Raw genomic sequence first — 23,990 nt, 5'->3', positions numbered from 1 at the left:
GACAGTGCAGGCGTGTCAATTACTGATACTAGTCATCACGGCAACGGGAGGCCTCCCAGTCGTCAGCTAGCCCATTTACTGTCTGGTTTCTGTTTATGGTAGAGTCAGGGAAAGGCACCACACCTGTGTTCCCAGGGCATCAAAGGCTGACTGCCTTTCTCTTGCTCTCTGGGGGGGAGGAACAAGATGGGGTTTGTGTCTGGCTACAGATGCCCCCCAAGAATCAGGGAGGACTAATGTCAACTGACACCCTGGGATGCACTAGTATTCTTCTTTAGTGACCTCCAGTACCAGCAGGGTCGGCCCACAACATTTTGGCACCTGAGGCAGGGAGCTCAAATGATGCCCCCATTCCCGCTTGCTTGGGCCAAAACTTTGAAAGGTCTCCATCCTCCAGCACAACATTCCACCATCTCTATGCATCTAGAGCAGAGAGAACACCTTTGCACTAGCAGCAGACACAATTTTCTACACTCTGGGTCCTAGTGGCACCCCCTCCACAGTCTGGCACCTAAGGCGGCCACCTCAGTTCAGCTGATGGTAAGGCCAGCCCTGAGTACCAGACACTTCACCACCCCACTGTAGGACCAGCTCCTGTCTCTATTCCCTCCATTTCCCTATGACAGCTGTTCCTTAGCAGCTTCTCGTTGTCAGATTTCTCTGTCTGGTTTTGGTGGATGTATTCTTCCCTTCCCAATTGGGTTGCATCTCTGGCCCCACATAACAGAAGTGTTCCTTACAGTGGGTGGAGTATCCTTGGTGCTGTGGACGGGGGAAGGGAGCGAGGTTTGATCCTGAATGGAGTAGGAAGAGAAGGAGAGAGACAGACTCATCCTCCAGCTGGGGCCAGTCTCAGAGGACTTGGTGAGTTTCAACAGGGCTCCCATTACTCGGTGGGGGACTGTCTCAGATGGGAGCTGGACCATTTCTTCATGGATCATGTTGTCTGGCTTCTGTCAGTGTCACTTTTCTATTGGGCTCCACTTCTCAACTGGGTTTCTTTACCTCAGATATAACAGCAATTTGTAGAACCAGCAAAGCCCCTCCCTGGCCAGGCAGCCAGTGTCCTTGGCTGGGTCACTGATGGAGCCACCAAGTTCTCTAGCGAGGGGAACTGTGCTGAGTTCTAATGGAAGGGAAGAAGAGGGGGCTCCATCAGCATTCTACTGTCAACTCCCAATCTCCCCTGGACCAGGAATCTTCCTCCCCCAAGTCTCCCTGCCCCCAGCATCTTCTGCAGAGAGAGGAACTAGCTAGAGTTAGACCCTCAGCTCCTTCTGCCCCAAAGGGATCCTGGAGCAAAGGGATGTGGGCAGAGCCTTCCATGAAGACTTGCACTCCCAGCTCTCTAGGACAAGAAGGGACTCAAGGCTAGGCACAAATCTGGCTGGTCCCTTTAAAGTCTCAGGATTTGCACTGATCCTGGAGAAGATGAACTTGACTCAGGTGTATCTCATTCCCTGCTCTGACTCTGCCTTCCTAAGGGGAACACTCCCAACCCAGAGCCCCAGTAGCTGCAGGTCCTACAGCCTATAGGAGCCTGCCTGTTCAAGGACTGGTGTCAGAGGTCATTTACTTCAAATTCAGGGAGGGGGATGGTGAATCAGAACAGAGCTCTGCTGTTCTTTATGGCCTTGGCTCTCTCCTGGGACGCACTGGACCTGAGGCAGAAGTTGATACATTCATTATGGGGGAAGAAGGCAGGTCAGGATCAGTAGACAGATGCATATGCTATGCAAACAAGCTCACCTCCATACCTGAGGCTGAAACATTGTGCTCAGGGTGGAATACCTGGTTCACTGATCATGGTGTTTGAGAAGAAGATTGTCACCATTTGTCTTTGTCTCTCTAGACAGGAACAATGTTCAGTATCTAGATTGGTTCCATCCTTTCTGTACTTCTGACTCATCAGGATGGAGACAGATTCCATTGCCTGTCACTGGCTTGAAAGCTCTTGGTCCGAGGAAGTGAGCGACTGTGAGGACAATTCTTTCACCATACCATCTCTCAGTATTGATAGGAGAAAAGAGCTGATTCCCTTTGGGCCCACCTGATTCTCTAGGAAGGAATCTGTGATATCTCCTGGATTTCATGGCAGAAGTTGGGGATGTTGGCGAGGGGGTAGGGAGTTTGAGGCTCTCACTGCCAGCCAGGATACTGACTTGAAGTTCCATCTCCCTCCTCTGTCCCTGGAGGAGGAAAGGCCAAACATAGTACTGTCCTGACCAAGGAAGGCCCACTGGGGTGCAGCCTAGAAGGACAGACTGGAAAATGGATTTCCGTTCTCCCCAGCACTAAGGTAAAACTGCCCCCTGCCTCTTCTAATCATGCTCACTTCTAAGATGTTTTGGAGACTGTCTGTGTCTGTGTCCTCTGCCAGTAGGTTCCCCAGCCTGGCATGCTTGAGGTCAGACAAGGCCTTGTGCAGAACCTGCAAAGGAAGGGACAGCCAGGGTCACAGTTGGGAAATTGGGGAAACTTCTCCTCCCCGTCAAAAGCCCCTTTCTTGGTCAATCAGCATCGATACTCTGAAGTGGGAGGCTGAGAAGTCTCAGAAGATGTCCCAAAGGATGGCCCAGGACACCACCAGCAGGGATCAGTCTCAGAGCAAGTCCAGGCTCCTCTTTGGGACAGCCTCCCACAAAGCTATAAATGGGGTGTCTCTCAGGTTGCCCCCACCTTGCACCTCTGTCCTGCCTGGCAGATGTCAAGGTGTCTTTGTAAGGTGTCAAGGTGTCTTTGTAATCTTCCCCACCAATAGGGTGAAGTCCTGCAACAAACCCTTGTGATGTCATGGCCCCACTCACCCCTCTCCTGCAAGTCTGATGTTCTGCCCGTAGCCAGCCCCTTGGCACACTGACTGATCAGAATAAAGTGCTCTCAAATAAATTACAGACCAATAATTGATCCCCGCATTATCGAGCAAGTATTTGAGAAGAATTTGAAGATTAAAGAGAATCAGGGACTGCACAAATACAATAATCCAGAGAAGCAGCACCAACAGTCAAATACAGGTTGGACCTCTCTACTCATCCGTCATTGGGACCTGACCAGTCCCGAGAATTTGCTGGTCTGCCACCAGAATTTGCTGGTCTGCCACCAACCCCCATGCTTGTCATCCACTGCTGACAGGCTGCCCCAGCAGGCAACCCTACCTCTCCCTCTCCCCACTCATCCTGACTGGGCTGCTTGTCCAGCTACTGCAGGCTCCCTGGGCAGCTCCAGTTCCTGTGCAGCTGGGAGCAGCCGTGGGGCTGGAACTCCAGCACCGGCCCTGCGCAGCCGAAGAAAACCACAGGGCTCCAGCCTCAGCCCTGGTGCAGCCCTAGCCCTGCACAGCCAGGGAAAGCTGCGGGGCTCCAGCCCCAGCTCCAGCCTTGCACAGCTGGGAGAAGCTGTGGCACTCTGGCCCTGGCTCTGCTCTCCTAGGGTACGTCTAAACTACATGCCTCCATCGACGGAGGCATGTAGATTAGATAGATCGGCAGAGGGAAATGAAGCCGCGATTAAAATAATCGCGGCTTCATTTAAATTTAAATGGCTGCCCCGCTCTGCCGATCAGCTGTTTGTCGGCAGATCGGGGCAGTCTGGACGCGCCGCGTCGACAAAGAAGCCTTTCTTGATCGGCACAGGTAAACCTGGTTTCAAGAGGCATACCTGTGCCGATCAAGAAAGGCTTCTTTGTCGACGCGGCGCGTCCAGACTGCCCTGATCTGCCGACAAACAGCTGATCGGCAGAGCGGGGCAGCCATTTAAATTTAAATGAAGCCGCGATTATTTTAATCGCGGCTTCATTTCCCTCTGCCGATCTGTCTAATCTACATGCCTCCGTCGACGGAGGCATGTAGTCTAGACACACCCCTAGAGGTTGCTGGAGGGCTCCAGCCCCAATCCTGTGCTGCTCCCAGTTGGGCTGATGACTGTGATGTCCCACCTGCCTGGCCCTTTTGCCCCTAGGCTTCCGGGCTCTCTGCTCCAAGATTTTGTAGGTAAAACCTGTACATGATTGCTTGTAATTTATTTGTTTAGTCTTAAAAGAGAACAAAAGGACCTGAGTCTTCTCTGTCAATAGCCACCTGCTCAGCCAATCAGCATCAAGACGCAGAGGAGTGTCAGCAGAAATTCAAAAAGACGGCCCAGGTCACCATAGGAAGGGATCAGCCTCTGAACACTATTCCAGCCCCACCTCTTTGTGAGGACCTCCTACAATGACAGCAAACCTCACTGATACACACATAAGCAAGAGAAGAAGAGAAAGAGAAGGAAGGAGGAAAAGAGAAACTTAAACGGACAAATCCCCAATGCCCCGAGTGATTCTGCAGGACAAAGGCCTTGGTAGGAAATCAAATCACCTTAAGCTAGTGATTTCTATGCCTAGAATTCAGCTGGTACCAGGCAGCAGTGAAAGTAACTTAAAATTTCTTACCAGGTACTGTCCTATTGCAACCCAGGTCCCTGCCAGCTCTTTAAATAGCTTCCTTCTGGCTTTTGCTGCAGCTCAGCCAGCTCTTGCTAGAGCTGTGCACCAGGGTGCACCCGGTTAGTTTTATCTCTGATACCAGGTGGATCAGACTGAACAGGTTCCAAACTTCTCTCAGTCTTTTACCTTCTAAACAGTGACTACAAAATCAGTAGTAGGGAAGGAGAAAACTCTGACAAGCTTCCTCCTCATGTTCATGCACATTAAACCTAATTCTCTCTCTCTCCCCAAAGAGAGACCTTGAAAAGGAGCCTTGCTGCTACAAAGACAGGAGTCTAAGGTTGCCCCTGCCTTGCACCTCTGTCTTGTCTGGCTGTTGTCAAGGTCTCTTTATGAGGTCACCAGCTCCCCATCACTGTTCCCCAATAGGCTGAAGTCCTGCAAGAGGGGCCTCTATGATGTCACCACCATGTCCACACCTCTCTTGTAAGGCTGATGTCCTCACCTTGGCCAGCCTTTTTGGATGTTTGAGTGGCTTTCACTGGATCAGCCCACTTAATGACAGCTGAGTCTGGGGATCAAGCCAGCTGTACAGTAAAGCCCTAGAGGCTGCTCCCAGTACCACTCTCAGTTTTTCATTAATTAGTAGGCTTTAAGGTCAGGAGGGGCCATTAGAGCATTGAATCTGAACCCTGAATATCCCAGCCCTTCTGTCCCCCTATATATCATAGTAGCCAAGTTTTGATCCAAGCGCATACCAGAAAGGCATCTAATTTTAATTAAAAGACATAAATTGCAGAACTCCCCCAGGACTAGAAGATCAACGGTTTTACATGTTGATCAACAATTGAAGAGACTTAAAGCTGAGTTTCGTGGATTGGGAAATGACTGACTGACAGTTATTTTTGGCTTCTTTATGTTGGCTAAAGAAGACCTAAGATGTTTATGCTTTAAAGAAAAGTAGAAGGTGGTGTTCTGCTGGGTTTTATAAATACAGGTAAATTCTTGCCGGGGTTGGGCTTTCGTTCTCCCACTAGAAGATTGTGGGACAGATGCCCCTTGGTCAGCCTGGGCTGGGTAACTAGTTCTCCCCAGCTACCAGCTGGAGTTTCAGGCCACTGTGGAAAGGGAGCCCAAATACTTCCTGTCAGAGCCCTTCATTTTCCCCTGTGGCATCTGGCAATGTTTACTTTCTTAGGGTATGTCTACACTACCCCGCTAGTTCGAACTAGCGGGGGTAATGTAGTCATCTGCAGTTGCAAATGAAGCCCGGGATTTGAATTTCCCGGGCTTCATTTGCATGAAGCCGGCAGGCGCTATTTTTAAATGCCGGCTTGTGCAAAAGCCTCTTGTGCCAAAACGGAGCCTCGTTAATTATGCAAATGAGCAGGGCTCGACAAATAATAAAGATTGCAACCCAGAAGAGCCAGGTTTCAGCGATCTGTGCATGCGCAGATCGCTGGACAGCGTGGCTGGCGAGTGGGGCTCGCTGCGGTTCGACAAGCCCTGCAAAGCCACGCTTTGCCCCACTTGCATATTTTTTGCACAAAACGGGGGCAGTGTAGACATAGCCATTTAATATCAGGGAGACCTTCCTGATTCTCCAGCTTCTAGGAGCTGCTGTAAGAAAAACAATACTAGTTCATCAGTGTACACTCTCTTCACATTTTCAAGGATCTCTTCATATGCTTAAGTACTATAACTTTTTTTAATGAAAGGTTCTACAGAACAGAACTGTGGCAACATGTAGACCTCCATGACAAATTCTATCCTCTGAATAACTAGTATTGCAAACAGAATCAAGATTCCATTCATTACTATCTCCCACATCACCCATGGTACAAACAGCTCTTGAAGGAACACACAATAAAAAAAACAAACTCGTACAATTCCTGCCCTTCATCAGACCTTTCCTACTATGTTCCCACACTGCTTAGTCAGGCTTATCTTTACTCTTTTTGCCCATCATCTTGGTTTTCCTTCTGTCCACAAAATTAACTATTCCAATGGTGAATCTAGATGAAAGCATCCAGTCTAAATATTTTGAGTCTTTCACTTTATTGTATTGCATTGAAGTTCTTTTCTCTCAGCACTACACAACAGTTCAATTGACTCTGCATCTCACAATACACCTTTGATGGTATTGTGAATCTGAATCTTGATCTCCACCTTGGATCAAGCTCATTTCTTTTAATTTTTCTACTCTGGACAGGTGGGAGTTGTGGTTGCTTAGAAGCTTCCACTGTGCAGCTATCTGGACAATGGTATATTCTGCAAACTAAATGGAGAGATCTGAAATTACCTATATCAAAAAGAAGTAGTGGATGAAAGAAGATCTTTAAGTTGAAGGGGACAGAGCCCTGAGAGGTCAGACACAGAGTGAACCCCTTTTCATGTGGGAAATGCATTGGAGATGTCAAATGTGATGTCCGGATCTGGCCCACGGCGACCCTTTTGCCCATGCCTGAACTAGCAAATTACTGTTGCCAGCCCTTAATTATGCTGTGCTTTTAGGAAACATTCACTTAAACAGCTAGAGGCACTTTTACTTTGTGTGTGAGGCCTTTGTCTCCAGTTCCATGTTCTTCTACAACTGAAACACTATATTTAATTAATCTACAGACCTATTTTATCCTTGATATGTCTGTTTAAGTTGGAACAAGAATTCCAATCAGTTCCAATTTTAATGGGAGTTTTTTTGTAACATGATGTCATGTCTCATACTCACCACCCTAGCACTCCTTGAAGTCATTACAGAATATGCCTCTTACCTCCTTTTGCCCAATCTCTCAGGGTATGTCTAGACTGCATCCCTCTGTCGACAGAGGGATGCAGATTAAGCAGGTCGACATTGCAAATGAGGCAGGGATTTAAATATCCCATGCCTAATTTGCATAAAAATGGCCATCGTGTTTTGCCGACTCAGCACTCAGCAGGAGGCATATGGGATCTGTTGAAAAAGGCTTTCTTTCTCGACAGATCCCCCTCTAGACTGCCGCTTTTTGCAGACAAAGAGCTGAGTCGGCAAAACATGGCGGCCATTTTTATGAACATTAGGCACGGGATATTTAAATCCCTACCTTATTTGCAATGTCGACCTGCCTAATCTGCATCCCTCTGCCGACAGAGGGATGCAGTCTAGACATACCCTCAGCCTTGTGATGCTCTGTCTCACATTTGGTCATCTGTGACCTAGCCCTCCAACCAAATCACGTACAAGTTCAACCCCTTTGCCCGGTATCAAAAAGTTCAACTGGAAGTCCCAACAAATATCCCTCTCAGGCACCAGTGAAGTCCTCTGCTCCTTTGTCCCATCTTATTCCTGCAACACTTCTCATGAGTTACCTCTTCCCCATTAGGATTCTTCCACTGCCTCCCTTCCCCCACAGGGGCTCTGATGGCTTCTTTCAAGGATCTCCCTGCTCTTCGTTGTTGTAAGCCCTATCTCAAGGCTCTCCTGCTAGAGCTCATCCTGCTCCTTGTGGGTCTCTTCTGTTCCTTGTTCCCCCATCCCTCCACAACATTAACCCCAGCTGTGCCTTCCTGGACACCTGTCCCTTGGGTCCCATGAGTTAGCACTACTCCTGTGGCTCAGCCCACCAGCCCTGACCTACTTGGTTTTCCCCTGCAAAGGAATCCTGTCTTATACTGTCTCCACTGACTTGCGTTCATCTTCAAGTAGTCATTCACAGCTGGGTCATTCACACCAATTAACTCCAATACTCCCTGCTAGGAATCACCAGTTGTCTCTAATTGGCAGATGATGGGCAAGGCTGAGGATTAGCCAGAGCCCAGATGGCTTTCCAGCTTTAGCTACCCTATGATGCATGAATAAGGTGAGCTCAGTTTAGGGACAAGATTGCTACCTTATTTGCATATATAGAACACTGAGGCACTGTTGAATTTCAGTTATTAGGATCCAAGTTGGATCAGTCAATCCTTGTACCACTGGATTCAAAATCAGTAGAGCCCTGTGCAGATACAAAATCTGTATCTGCATCTGTATCCACAAAAATAAACCACAAATATTCACATCTGTAGCTGAGGATACCCGCAGACATAAAGCAGTTATCTGCATATTTGCAGGGCTCTAAGAATCAGTGTTGTGTATTAAGATGAAGTATGATGTCCACAGCTAAACTGGCCAGGACGGAAACAAAAAACAGGACTATGTAGCACTTTAAAGACTAACAAGATGGTTTATTAGGTGATGAGCGTTCGTGGGACAGACCCACTACCTCAGATCAAATAGTGGAAGAAAATTGGCATGACCATTGGTATATATGGTCATGCCAATTTTCTTCCACTATTTGATCTGAGGAAGTGGGTCTGGCCCATGAAAGCTCATCACCTAATAAACCATCTTGTTAGTCTTTAAAGTGCTACATAGTCCTGTTTTTTGTTTCAGCTAGACCAGACTAACACGGCTACATTTCTATTACTATTCTATTGTCCAGGACTGTGAGGAATTCCAGGATTGACAGGGGTGTTCTCAGTATTTGATTTAGCAGATCCTTACCAGAGCTGGTAAATCAAACGCTGGAAAATCGGTCACTGGAGCATCGATCATCTCATAAATATAGATGTGCCCTAACAGACTGTTTCTTTAGAGGCAGTGAACTTAATGAATTTCTGTGATTATCCAGTGAGAAGGACTGGACACTGTAGAAAGACATCTCCTAAGGAACTTGGGAATTGGGGTTAACTGATTGCTATCTGAAAGGCAAGGTTTAGACTGGAAGAGTCCTGAAGCATCTTCCAGCAGGGCAGGACAGACAAGATGGTATGTCAGGATGATGACACATAGCATAGCAGCAGCAAAGTTCACTCTTGCTAATGCAGAAAAGTAACACAGTGACTCACAGTTCTGGGCAACCTGAGCAAGGCATCACAGCTACTTTATAAAGGACACTATTTGATATCAGATCAGGCTTTTCAAAAGCAGTTTTCATATAGAAATGTGAAATCTGAGTAGTGAAAAATCAATGTTTCATTGGCTCCAACTTTAGACAGGAAACAGAAATTCAAATAAATGATAAATTCATATACTTACTGTACTTAATTGATGAAGTGGGATTTTCCCATGAAAGCTCATGATCCTATATATTTTTGTAAGGCCATGTCTTCACTTGCCACTCCAGAGATTGATTTTCTGGTGTTTGATTTAGCAGGTCTATTTAAGACCCGCTAAATCAAATGCTGAGGTTGGCTCCAGTCAACGCTGGTACTTCTCTCAATTGTGAGGAGTAAAGGAAGTCAATGAGAGAGTTTGCTTCCATCAGCCTCCCTCTGTGAAGATGGTGCCAAGCTTAGCTTAAGGTAAGCCAACTCCAGCTACATAAGCATCAGGGAGTAGCTGAGTTAATCAGTACAGGATAAACTTTAAAAACAACAAATAGTCTGGTAGTACTTTATAGACTAACAAAACATGTAGATGGTATCATGAGCTTTCATGGGCACAGCCCATTTGTTCAGATGACCGGTCTTCTGAAGAAGTGGGCTGTGCCCATGAAAGCTCATGATAGCATCTACATGTTTTGTTAGTCTATAAAGTGCTGCCAGACTATTGGTTGTTTTTTAAGTTAATCCAACTACATATTTCATGTAGCTGGAGTTGCAGACCTTACCTCAACCTTCCAGATCTAGTGAAGACCTGGCTTAGCCTCTAAGGCAGAGGTGAGCAATAATTTTTGATGGGGAGGGCCACTCTAAGAATTTAAAAGTGGTTGAGGGGCACACTCTTCCATGACATTAATAGAGGAAGTGTGGGGTCCGGGCTGGAGGCTGGGTACAGAAGGGAGCTTGGGGTAAGAGAGGGAGTTTGGGTGAAGGAGACAGTTGTGACCTAAGGCAGGGAACTGGAGTACAGGAAAGGGTGGAGGGGTTTGGGTTGTGAGTTAGGGCAGGAGGAGACTGTGATCTGGACAGGGGGTTAGGGTGCCAGATTTGGGAGAGGGTATGGGTGCAGGAAAGGGACAGAGGATTTGGATATGTGGAGTAAGGGTGATAGAGTGTGGGGCAGAGGGTTGGGGAAGGGAGGGCCTGGGATGCCAGAGGCAGGCTCTGGCCAGGAGACTCACCAGCCAGCAGCCTGTTTCTGAATCAGCCTCCCTGCCTGCCTCATCCCCCCACAGGCTATAGCCATATGCTCTGTGAATAACTATGAGCCCCTTGTGCTTTGTGGCTGCCTGTTATTGAAACAGACAGCTCCCACTAGCCAGCTTCTGGCCAGAAGCCGGCCAATGGGATTGTGCTGGGGAGCGGGAGCATCTCCTAAAGCAGTGGTCCCCAACCTTTTGGGGCTGCTGGGCGCCAGGGGCAAGGCCATGCATGCGCCAGGCGCCTGGGATACAGGAATGGCTCGGGCCAGCCCTGATCACTTGGTGGGCACACATAAATGCCCCGGCGAATGCCATGGCACCCACAGGCACCACATTGGGGACCACTGTCCTAAAGCTTTCCCCCCTCTCCTCCAGGCTCAGTTTTTAAAGTGAAACTGACCTGAAGCTGCATTTCTGAGTGGTGTGCAGGTGGGGCGAGGCAAGTGGGAAGCCTGCCTGCAGCTCCCCACAGCATCTGCAGGCTGGATCCAGTGGCTTGGTGGGCTGGATTTGGCCTGAGGGGTGCATTTTGCCCAGGCCTGCTTTAAGGTGCTCATTGTACTTAACTTGTTAGCCACTAGATGTCTCTATTGCTTTGCAACATTTGGAGAAGCAAATTTTCTTCAGATATTTTTATGACCTAGAAGGGGAAAGAAACATTTTCAGAGTTTAAATAGCTACTGACACCTCATGGAAACCCTTGAATTTTAAGATTTAGAAATAGTTCTGTTTACACTCAAGATTATTTCCATATTTTCCCTTCCCCTATTCTTTACTACAGAGAATATTTTCAAGAAATCAAGATGTTTGATGAGTAGATCATCTGCTTCTGCTGCATATTCCTCTCCTAAAATTATAATTTGCTCTTGCTATCATAATAATTTTCAAAGCAACTAGTTGTTAAGCCATAAATAAACCATTATGGAGGGAACTGGCTAGCTCAATGATTAGCAATGGGCTATAAGGACTGTCACCCCTCTATTGTGGGCTCTGATCCAGCCCAAGTCAGTAGTTACTGCTGAATCTTGTCTGGTGGTCTGTGTAAAATGAGTTTGGTGGTGTCTGACCAATTTGCAGTGCACCAATGTCCACATCACAAAAACTGCCACTACAATTGTTTCCTTCATTAGCCTCAAGAGAAAGAGTGAGAACTGAATGGGCATTCTGTGAGAGCAAATTATTGTCTCCTTCCAAGAAGTTGTCACACCAAATTGGGGTTGAGAGAGGTTGTCAGGGAAGCCTGGGGAAGCTTGCACTGTTATGTTGCATGTAGTCTGCTTATAAATAAAGAACTTCCGTTACCAAGGTAGTCCATTTAGCAGCTCTTACATGCATTAAGTGTACACAAAAATGTATATCCTAAAAACACAGGCCAATATGAGGGAAGAAAAGCACAGGAATTGATGAACGTGTAACAAGTACAATTAAATGTCCTGGATATCATAAAGACAGTAAGAAAGATTGCTTTGTTTTTGCAATTAATTTAAATTATTTCTAGTATGAGCATGTGTAGCAGATTTATCTGCTCAGAAGAACCAGTTAACCTTGCCATCATATATGAGTGGGTTTATATTCAGAAGGAATGACAGGAAGGGTGAATTAGAGGCTATTATACTGTAGTCACAATACAGAGGAAACAACATGTAAGACCTGATCCACAGCCCCTTGAAAATGAGGGGAGTGTTCTCATTGTCTTCAACTGGCTTTGGAGGAGCAGAGTTCCTAAATGTCACACATCACAATAATCATGCGATACATAGTCCTCTTGTGCCCACCTGCAGCCTCAGGCACATTCTCAGCATCCAGTTAAGCTGCCAGAAGGTGTTTGCTTGTAGTTCTGACTTTTGACCACTAAGGCAGCTAGACATCAACTCTCTCTGCTGGATGAGGGCCTGGCCTCTTCAGCAGCCCTAGGCTCCCCAGCTGATCCTGGGCTCTACTTGGCATTTCAAAGTGGCAGCACTGCACGGAGCCTGGGATTAGCTGGGGCCTCACCAGCTGACTCCAGGTTCCATGGAAATGCCACAGGGAGCCCAGGATCAGCTGGGTAGTCCCCAGGTGACCCCGGGCTCCACATGGCGCTGCCGCTTTGAAATGCTGCAGCGGCGTTTCAAAGGGACAGTGCTGCTTGGAGCCCGGGTTCAGCTCCATGTAGCACTGCTGCTTTAAAGTACCCATTGCCCCCCCTTTGCTGCTTCTATCTGATAGAGGAAGCAAGGGGGGGGGGAGAATCGACTAGCCAACTCGACTATCCGATAAGCATTTGCTTATCAGATAGTCAACTAGTCGACTAGTCCTTAACATCCTTTGTTTCAAGTATTCCATGTCACTGCAGGTGACAAGAATAGGACTGCTCAGCTCAAAGAAATGAGTGACCAAGCTGCAGAACGAGAGAGAAACAGAGAAGGATTTATATTGTGAAGACTTCATACTGAACTCTGTGGATAGTAATTTCTGTAAACGGACTGAGCTAACGAGCCAAGAATTTCTCTTCAAAGAGCAACATATAAGAGTTATGGGAGCACAGAAGGTGGGTAATTCAAACAAAGGGAAAGGCCAAAAGGGAGATTCAGTCTCCCAGAGCTGTGCATGCTTGAATAAACTGTACTAGAGAACTGTAAGGAGAGATGCTTAAAAGAAAGCGTGACCAATTTTGCTGCGTAAGACATTCTGATAGCTCACATGGAGAAGCATGTCATGCCACATGTAAAGGATGGCCTGTATTTGAAAACACAGTTGGAAACTGGATGTCTCAACGTGCTGCTAGAAGACACCGTATTCTGGAAAACTAACATAATCTGTAGGATCATCTATCTAAAACCATAATATAAGACCAGTTTCTCTCATGCTTTGATGCTTACCAAGAGGGGGGGGGGGGGGGGGAAAGGAGGGCTGGGGGAGTAGGAGGAAAAAGGGGACAGCAAGACAGACACTTTTATTCTTATATTAACATTTAAGTTGTTATTTCAGTTCCTTAGGATCATCTTGTTTGGAGCATACTAGAATTGGAATTGAGAACAGTATAACCCTTGCCTATTCAAATCACTGGCTCAAATAAGGTGCAGATAAGTAGTGATGAAAAAGTGTTACCATCTAATAGTTGTTTAGCTGTCTGCAACTCAGTACAGTTTTTAGTAAAAAGATGTCAATGTCACAAAATCCATCATCTCAATTAGCCTTTGCTAGTAGTGTCAGAACAGAGGCAAAAAAAAAAAATCAAGGAACTCAGGGTATGTCTACACTACCCCCCCTAGTTCGAACTGGGGGGGGGGTAATGTAGTCATACGGAGTTGCAAATGAAGCCCGGGATTTGAATTTCCCGGGCTTCATTTGCATAAAGCTGGCCGGCGCCATTTTTAAATGCCGGCTAGGTCGGACCCCGTGCCGCGCGGCTACACGCGGCACGGACTAGCTAGTTTGGATTAGGCCAGGCATGTCCAAAGTCCGGCCCGCGGGCCAATTGCGGCCCGTGTCCCGGTTTAATACGGCCCCCGCTTCCTCCCCCTCTCCTGGCTCCCCGGCGCTCTTTTGAACTGGCGCGCCCAGCGCGCTGCTTCCGGCCGCGCCACCGCCGCCCATGGCCTCTGTGGTCCTAGAGCCTGCCCTGTAGGGCACGTCCGCAGCCCCGCTCCCCCGTTCGGCTGCGGGTTCGCTCTGCCCCCGGGCCGCCGTGAGGCCGGCGTGCCCTGCGCTCTCCACCCGCCTCCGACCCCACGGGCCCTCCGCCTTGGGGCTGAGAGTGCGGGGACGGCCCTCATGCATGTTCACTTCTTCAAATCTGGCCCTCTTTGAAAAAAGTTTGGACACCCCTGGATTAGGCTTCCTATCCGAACTAGCTGTATGCCTCGTGTAGACATACCCACAGAGATCAAACAACTTAGTCTCTTACCCACATAGGTGAATTGTTTGTGATAAAGTGGAGGCATATTATTAGGATGTAGAGTCTTGGAGGACTGCTGCCCGTGCAGTTGCTTGTCCTCTTGACAAAAGACTTCAGTCATTCCAGGTGTATGTTCCAGAGCACACTACATCAGCAAAAATCATATGTTTGAAGCAGCAGGTTCTGGGGTCCAACAGAAAGGCTATCAGAAGTATCAGTCAACTCCTGATGCTATTTTAACACAGGGATGTTTGTGTCATAGGAGTGGATAATTCAGGTACTTGTACAGGAGAGAGAATTTTTGGCAGGAAAATATTTACGAAGAAGTTGGAAACACTGAAACTCATCCTCTTGAGGTTTAAACAAGAAAGAGGCACCACATCTAAGAGATGCAAAGGTTAGTAAAGGTTAAACCTATTTGGTCCAGCATCCTTGGGACCTGACTGGTGTCAAACCAGAGAATTTGCTGAACCATGGGAGGTTAATATTATCTAGCAGAATTACCAACACTTCCACTGCTTACTGGGCTCTCAGAAGACATTTAGGGGTAAATTAGAGCTAAATAACAGTAGGGAATACTGAACCAAAACTGGTGGCTGTAAACAAATTTTATGGGACCACAGCAAAGTTGGCCACAGCCAAGATAAGTGAACATCCAGATAATTAAAATAATTCTGATCCATGGATATTGCCCGACAAAAGAGTGCCAGACTAGGGAGGATCAACCTATACAAGCAATAAGCAGTAAGCTTTTAAAACTATAAATAATGTAGTATAAATAATCTGGTAAGGAGAAAAATTAGGACATTTGTGAAAATAAGCAAAAGTAAGTTAAAAGGATAATTACAGGACTACAGAGAATTAAATTCCAGACATTGCAATCAACAAAGAGCCTTAATATACATTTTTATTCGAAGCAGACCAAAGACAACTAAAAACTGTCTATGGGAGCATAACTAGTTTAACTGTCACAGCTATTTAAGAGCTGTTCAATGCTGAAAAGCAGGGTATGACACTCATGCAACTAAAATAAGACAACTACTTTCACAAGCAGCTCTCAAGAGTGTTGTAGCAAAAGATATGATTTGCCAATGAGAGCCCTTGAAAATCTGACTGCAGAATTTTGGAGCCTGGAATTTACATGGAACCTGTAAGAAATGGAATTAATGATTTACAGTTTGCTCCAGTACTATAAATGAAACTTGGATTAATCTTTGTCCCTTATTAAAATCAGCTTTCATTCTAGTTCACTTCAAGACTCTCCTATACAATTATTATTATGTAATGAACAACTATGAATTCAAACACAAAAAATATTTTTTTGAGAAATATCAAACAAGACTGTCTTTCCCCAGTACAAATAAACAAGAACAGAAGAGAAAGCAGTTATGACTTCATATTCATTGTAGCATGTCTGAGAATAAAGTGCACCTAATGCAAGATAATACCAAACACAGGATTCTTTTTTATTTAGTTACTAGGCAATTAGCCCGTCATAAGACGGGATTTTCAGGTCTCTCCTCCACGTTGGTCTTCCCTCCTGAGCCTCTGGTCTCTCGCTCTATCTCCCTCTCTCTCTCTCAGCTCTCCTCCGCCTCCTGCCTCTCTCTCTGGGTGCGTCTAGACTACAGGCTTCTGTCGACAGAAGTTTTGTCGACAGATACTGTCGACAAAACTTCTGTCGACAAAGAGCGTCTAGACTACATTGAGTTCTGTCGACAAAGCAAGCTGCGTTGTCGACATGGTAGTGTAGACGCAAAGGACAGTTTACATGCAATAACACCTTCTGTCGACAAATAGTTTTGTCGACAAAAGTCCACTTTTGTCGACAAAACCCTGTAGTCTAGACACACCCTCTGTCTCTCTCTTTCTCTTCTCCTCCCCCTCCTGCCTATCACTTGGGGGACCGTGCTGCATGGGAAGCATGGAGCCCAAACGGTCGCTTGCGCCGCTTGCTCCCACGCAGCAGCCTGGCTGAGTGGCGCAGAAGTCAGCCTAACGCCATGGCGGGAGGCGAAGGAGGGTGGAGCCGCTGTCACGCCGCACATCACCGCCCTGCCCCCGTTCCCCTCCCGCCATTGTGCTCGGCTGACTTCTGCACCGCTCAGCCAGGCCACCGCGGGGGAGCAAGCAGAGCAAGCGACCATTTGGGCCCTGCATTCCCATGCAGCACAGGCCACCCAGAGGGAACAGCCAGCATTTCAGCAACAGCGCCGCCCAGAGGGAACAGCCAGCATTTCAGCAACAACGCCACCCAGAGGGAACAGCCAGCATTTCAGCAACAGCGCCGCCCAGAGGGAACAGCCAGCATTTCAGCAACAACGCCACCCAGAGGGAACAGCCAGCATTTCAGCAACAGCGCCGCCCAGAGGGAACAGCCAGCATTTCAGCAACAACGCCACCCAGAGGGAACAGCCAGCATTTCAGCAACAGCGCCGCCCAGAGGGAACAGCCAGCATTTCGGCGTTACAGACTCTCAGACACTGGGCTACTATATATATATATATGATTATTAACACAGAAAATGACTACTTTGCAGTCAGTCATGTGTGTGTGACCCCAACCCATCCTTCAGTACTACGCAGAAGGAAGGACCCTCCATATTGTATCTCACATCAGGCTTGACATACTCATTGCCCTAATGACATGCTGGTCGCCAGAATCACTGTATAATGTATATACAGAATGCATACAAATAATTATAGATGTTTGCTGGAAATATGTTCTTAAAAAGTGTTTGGAAGACAGATCACAAACCCCTGCCTGTGCCTAGATAAAGAAACATCCCAGCAAGAGGGACCAGATACTGCAGAGAGGCATCTCTGGAGAAGTTGGGAATTGATGGTGGCTTGCAAAGCAAGGTTTGGACGGAGAGAGTCCTCAAGAATTTGCAGGCAAAGCAGACAAGATGATGCACCAGGGAGCTCACACATCATTTAGCAGCAGCAAAAGACTCGCTTGCTGCAGCTGAGAAGGGTAACACAGGAACTCAAAATTCTGAGCAAGACGTCAGAGTGTGCTTTGAATCTGAACAGACTGGACAAATTCCCAAGTGCATCTTAGCAATAGTGAGGTTTAGGATATTGCTGCTCTTCAGATAACAGTTGCTCGTAAGAATGTGCACGAACTTGCTGCTCACAAATATTTGGTTGTTGTCCCTGCTCTCAGTAGAGATAGTCACAATTCCTGGCCTTGGGCCCTGTAACATGGAAGGGCACATGCTGTAAGACTACTCAAATTTACAGTCAGACTGGGTATCCACCTGTTTTATGCTGGCTCCATTATCAAACATATTTCTATGGGTGAGGCACACATCAGGGATATTTGGCTGGCAGCTGTAAGAGGACCAGCAAGGAACCCTGTGCCACAATATGCCTGCTGCTGTGCAGAGTGCAAAGCGTGCCAGAGGAGAAACCAACAGTATGAAGAGGCTGAACAAAGAATGAGACCAGATCAGCTGGTTAGTATTGAATGAATGTATCAGTAAAACTTTCACTTTTCTCTCTTAAAACTAAGGCCAGGAAACTGTGCAAAAAACAATGCTCTCTGCAAAATTACGACAGGGGATTTAAATTCCCAGAAGCCAGGCTGAATGTGTAGTGCTGGCAGTAAAATGAATTATGTTTTAACTTGTAAACTGAGCAAATTGGATTTTGTTACTTTAACATTTATTATAATTTCAATGTATAAAATATTTAATGCCCATCCAGCACTCAAAGTGCCTGTTAGAGAAATGCAGATAATAAAGTGCATATACAACCTTTAACCTTCTCTGAATATAACAAAGAATCAACCCTATTACACATTACAAATGTAGCCCACTCTCTCACACAATTTACAGCTTATCCTCTCCAAAAATATGACAATCAATCCTCTTCAGCTTAAAAATATACTATCCTCCCTGAGCATACCAGTCCACCAGCCATCTCTGAAAACCTGAGAAAACAAACTCTGTAGCATAACCCTGAAGGTCAACACACTCTGACTACTACACAGACCTGAGCTATTTTGGAGTCAGACAAACTTGGAACCTCATGCTGTGAATTTTAGACATTTACTATAGGGATAATTCTGTGCTATGTTAAATCTAAACATATACACTTATTTAATATTTCCTCATTACAATTCTCCTCAGTAACAAGCAGACTGAAATCCCTATGATCACTCTCCTAGCTGTTTTGCAGACTTCCTTTATCTACATAAACATTTCCTGTTCTGCTTTCTCATCCTTCCCCAGAGCCCTATAATGGCTTCCGATTATAATTTTTTACCAATCTTTCACTTGAGTCCAAATTGTCTGTATGCTGGTGACAAGCCAGCCTGACTGTGACATTTCTTTGTTAGATAGCGTGTCTCTCCTTAACCTAAGGACACATTTCCTCCTATATCTTTGAACGTATCTTTTTTGTAAACTACTTATCCTGGCATTTAACATTCCTGTTAGGTTCTTGTCTTAATCAGTTTTCAGCAGCCTAGCATTTAGTACATCATATTGCTGTCAGGAATGCCCATAAATTTTGTATTAAAAATTACTGCATTTTACTATTCAAATGATTTCTCTTTTTACTACTCTGTTTCTTTCCAACTATTGTTCTAAGTATTTCAACTAAATCTGCTTCCCTGCAGGTTCTCCACAAGTAGTAATTTTATATTCTCTGCCTGTTAACAGCTTCCCATTTATTACAGCAGAGTCCGGATTATCCAACCTCCGCTAATCCGACATTCCGCTTTATCCGACATAGCCGACCCCTGAAAGCAAAACTAAAAACCCGCGCTGCCCCCGGCCGCCTGCCATGTGACCTGGCCCATTTCTCCTTCCCCAGCTGCTGATGTCCCTGCTGCTGCTGCTGCTGCTCCTGCTGGCGCCGCTCAGTCCCCATTCCTGCCTGGCCCCTTCCCTCCCTGCAGCCCCCAGAGCGACGGGGCAGCGAGCTGGGCCATTCTCTCTGCCCACGCCTGGGGGCTGCAGAGAGGGAAGGGGCCAGGCCACCCAAATCAATTACAGGTAATCCCTATTATCCGACATTTTCATTAATCCGACCACCTGTCGGTCCCATTTTGGTCGGATAATCGGGACTCTACTGTATTTAATTCATTTTTACAGTTTTGCATTGTATTATTCATATCCTATAGATATGCTTTATGCAGAACTATGTGCTTTATAAATAATCATAACTATTTATATAGCACTATGCATATGTTGAGAACACTTCATAAACACTTAGGAAGACAAAGCCGCTACATTCAAGATCTTGAAATCTAAGTCAGAAAATACAATTCAAATGACACAAGATCAAGAGCAAGAATGAGTCCTCATAGTGCCTGAGAGGAAGTCACTGTGGAAGATCATGTAAAAAGGTGAGGTTTAAGGAAGTTATTGGTTGATACACAGAATAAGGGAGACAGTGCCAAGTGTGGAGGATAGTGTGAAAAAAGATATAACGTTAACAGCAGAATGAGGCATTGGAAGCATAAGAAGAGAGCACTGAATGGAGCATGGGCTGGTGGGAGGGGAGGAGAAAATGTGATCAGTTCTCATTGCTACTTGTAGAAGTCCACTTAACAGGGCTAGTGGCTATCAACATCATTTCTCAGCCAATTATTTTCCTACCCAACACATGCATCTACGAATTGCGTATTACAGCAAGATATCTCCTGATAGCCCAAGCATGGAGTTGGTGTGACGCGTGGTATGAACATGGAAGTTCTTTTGCTTTTAATGTGCTTTCTCTATAATCTTATCACCTTAAGAATAAATGTGCTTGCTGTGTGGTAACATAGAACTGCAGGCAATTTTCCTGTGCAGAGATTCTGGAGAGAAAACATACTGATGAGGCTGGCCTTTTAAGCAGTCAAAACCCCAATCAGGAAAGAGAGAGAGAAATGTGTGTATCTTCCCAAAAGACATGATGGCTTAGAAGCTGGGTCTATGTCTAGACTGCAGGCTTCTTTCGGAAGAAGCTTTTCTGGAAGAGATCTTCCAGAAAAACTTTTTCAGAAAGAACGTCCACACAGAAAAGCACATCAAAAAAGCAATCTGCTTTTTCGAAAGATAGCATCCACACAGAGTGGATGCTATCTCACATTTCAGCTGTGATTACTATGGACGGAGTGGCCATCAGGGCACCTGTGCTTGTTCCTCTTTCCTCTTCTTTCAAAAGAACACCCTCTTCCCCATCCACACACGCCTTTCTGCAAAAGAGCTCTTTTGGGAAAAGGCTTCTTCCTCACAGAAAGAGGATTACCAATGTTGGAAAACCCCCTCTGTTCTTTCGATTTTCTTTCGGAAGAATGTGATTGCAGTGTGGACGTAATTAACAGTTTTTTTTTGAAAAACGGCCGTTTTTCTGGGAAAAAAAACCTGTAGTGTAGACATACCCTGGGAACCTAGAGCTGGTGTACTCAATGTATCACTCAGAGAACAAATAGGTGCAGTTGCCCTGAACTGTGACACCCATAATCCTGATCTAGTAGTAACAATTGATACCCACAAATACTGCCAGTTCCTCCTCACACTCAGTATTTGCCATTTTCCATACTAATTTTGACTTTATTAGCCATTCTAAAATCTTTTCTCCTTGTTATTTACCTTCCACTTAGGTACAAGATTTATGTAATAACTGCTAATACCATTGGCCCTCGCCTCCTTCCAAGTTTTACAATCTCTTCTTCCATGCTATGACTCAAGAATTTCTTAAGCTTACAAGTAGATGGTATCATGAGCTTTCATCTTCAGATGCCCAAGAAAGCTCATGATACCATCTACATGTTTTGTTAGTCTTTAAAGTGCTACCAGAGTATTTGTTGTTTTTTAAGTTTATCCTGTACAGACTAACTTGGCTACCCCTCTGAAGTTTAAGATTACAAGAAAATGTCCTGATTCTGCTATGAACATTCTGGCTCAGCAACAAATGTCACACGAGGTCTTAAAATAAACCTATACCACACTGATTGTAAATATAATTGTGAAATGTACATACAGATACTATGGGAGGAGCTGTGTATATATACAGAAAATACATTTTAAAGTCTTTCTCAAGGCAGAGTTGGCAAACAGGTTTTCTGTCACACAAGGGATATTTATTCACCTGTCTCTGTTGACATGTAAATGAAGTGTTGTCTCGTTCACAGTAGGTCTTTCATCACCCATTTAAGATGAACCTTGATGAAAAAAAATCAGTAAGGAATGAACAAGTATAGAAACAGAACAGGGGGTATGTCTACACTACAGCACTAATTCGAACTAACTTGGTTCGAATTAATTAATTCGAACTAAGCTAATTCGAATTGGTGCAGCTAGACTTAAAAACTAGTTCGAATTAGCGTTTTGCTAATTCGAACTAGCGCGTCCACACTGATTGGATGCTGGGGCACACTTAAGGGCAGCTGAAACCGGTTCCGGCAGGCCATCAGGTCAGTAGTTGCTTTGTGTGGCTGCTGTCTGAGGCTATCTGAGGCTTGTGCTTAAAGGGACCCCTCTGGACAGCCGGTTCTCAGCTTTTCCGCTTGCTTGCCTACCTCACTGAGGGACAGCAAAGTGTTTTTCTCTGCGCCCATCTGTGTCGGTGCTTCCCTTTGGGGACGCCGCCGCAGTTGGCAACATGGAGCCAGAGCTCGCCCTGAGCTTTCTGGTGCAGTTTTTGGACTTGCTGCTGCAAGCCTGCCAGCAATGGCTGGCACCACCTGGTGCACGTCAGCCCCCTACCTCTCCGCCTGGCCTCCCTGGGGGCCGTGGAGGAGCCGCAGCAGTGCCCGGATGCCGGCGTGCCCTGCCGCATCTGGCGTCTGGACACCAGCAGCGACTGGTGGGACCGCATCATCCTGGAGCACTGGGGAGACAGACAGTGGACCCAGAACTTCAGGATGAAGAGGGACACCTTCCTGGAGCTCTGCGAGTGGCTCGCCCCTGCTCTGTGGCAATGGGACACTCGCATGAGGCCCGCCATCCCCCTCCAGAAGCATGTGGCCATCGCCCTCTGGAAGCTCTCTACGCTGGACAGCTACCGATCCTTCGGGAACCAATTCGGCATGGGGAGATCCACCGTCGGAGCAGTGCTCATGCAGGTACGGCACTCACCGGCCACTGGGCTGGGGGGGAGGGAGGCAGCAAGGAGGGGATGGGCCGCCCCGGGAAAATGGGGGGAGGAAGGGCAGGAGGCGAAAGTACCCCGCACCGGAGGGGTCGGTCTGTCCCGATCATACTACACACCACCCGAGGGGGTTGCTTCCGGGAGTGGGGCGCGGGGCAGTGCCAGGGCACGAACACTCCCAGCCACCCGGGCGCCCCAGTGATTCACGGTTTGCTGTGTCTCTCTGCAGGTGGTCAAGACCATCAACCGGGTGCTGCTCCGCAGGGTGGTCCGCCTCGCCGACCCGGACGCTGTCATCCGGGGGTTCGGTGCTCTCAGCTTCCCAACTGCGGGGGGGGCCATCGACGGGACGCACATCCCCATCCGTGCCCCTGAGCACCAGGCCTCCCAGTATGTCAACTGAAAGGGGTACTTCTCCGTGCTCCTGCAGGCCGTGTGTGACCACTGGGGACAGTTCACGGACATTAATGTGGGCTGGTCCGGCAAGGCACACGACGCATGAGTGTACCACAACTCCTCCATGTGCTCCGTGGGGTTCCTCAGGGGTCCTGGGTCCTGGGCAGGCTCCCTGAAGCCTCCTGGCTCTCGGCGTCCTCCTGCTCCTCCTCCTCTGTGTCCGGGACGGGGCCCTCTTGCCCCGGGGTCGATCACCACGCAGGGGGCATGGACGGCGTGAGTCCCCAGGATGCGGTCCAGGGCCTCAAAGTGGGGGGTCCGCATGTGGCCTCTGGCGGCCAGGCTGTCAGCCATGTGGCTGTACACGGCCGCATTCCTGTGGCTAGTGTGGAGATCGTGGATGTTGGCGGCTTTCCCCCAAACCTCGATGAGGTCCACGATCTCCGCACCTGACCAGGCGGGCGCCCGCCTCTTGCGGCCCCGGGCAGGCTCCTGGGAGCCGCCAGCCTGGTCCTGGGAAGAGGCGGAGGGCTGGGTGGCAGTGGGTGGCTGGCTCATGTTGTGCCAGATGCAGGGTCTGCTGGCTGGGTGCTGGCAGGCTTGCAACTGGCACAAACACTGTAGCCAGACCGTGGCCCTTTAAGGCCTCCGGGGCCGGGAGGGGGGGAGAAGAGTTTTCCTGGTGTTGGCCAAAGTGGCCACCAGGGCAAGCTGGGGAGGGCTAGCCTCCCACTAGTTCGAATTAAGTGGCTACACAGCCCTTAATTTGAACTACTTAATTCGAACTAGGCGTTAGTCCTCGTAGAATGAGGTTTACCTAATTCGAATTAAGCGCTCCGCTAGTTCGAATTAAGTTCGAACTAGCGGCTTGTATGTGTAGCGCCTATTAAAGTTAATTCGAACTAACGTCTGTTAGTTCGAATTAACTTTGTAGTGTAGACATACCAAGGGGAACCTTATTTTGAGATACATATCAAAGGGCTGCTGGACTATATCTGGAAAACAAAGAAAGCACCATACTGTTCTACACCTAGGAAGTAAATGACCAGTGTGTTTACATTCATAAAAACAAGATTACAATCAGTCATGGTTGAAGATACTGC

At 47.2% G+C, this 23,990-nt stretch overlaps 1 long non-coding RNA gene across 3 annotated transcripts in view; it reads left to right on the top strand.

Moving 5' to 3' along the window:
• The first annotated feature begins 2,426 nt into the window (after positions 1-2,426).
• LOC112546247 (uncharacterized) overlaps positions 2,427-23,990 on the top strand; it is a 46,775-nt gene continuing 25,211 nt past the window's right edge. For all 3 annotated transcript variants that reach the window (XR_012901880.1, XR_003089895.2, XR_012901879.1), the window contains exons 1-4: positions 2,427-3,014; positions 4,030-4,335; positions 12,857-13,051; positions 14,664-14,798. This is a non-coding gene — a long non-coding RNA (uncharacterized LOC112546247). The remainder of the gene's footprint in view (positions 3,015-4,029; positions 4,336-12,856; positions 13,052-14,663; positions 14,799-23,990) is intronic.

This window comes from Pelodiscus sinensis, chromosome 2, assembly GCF_049634645.1.
Source record: "Pelodiscus sinensis isolate JC-2024 chromosome 2, ASM4963464v1, whole genome shotgun sequence".
Classification (NCBI taxonomy): domain Eukaryota; kingdom Metazoa; phylum Chordata; order Testudines; family Trionychidae; genus Pelodiscus; species Pelodiscus sinensis.
The sequence above is the reverse complement of the archived record's forward strand: the minus strand, read 5'-3'. Positions and strand labels throughout refer to the sequence as shown.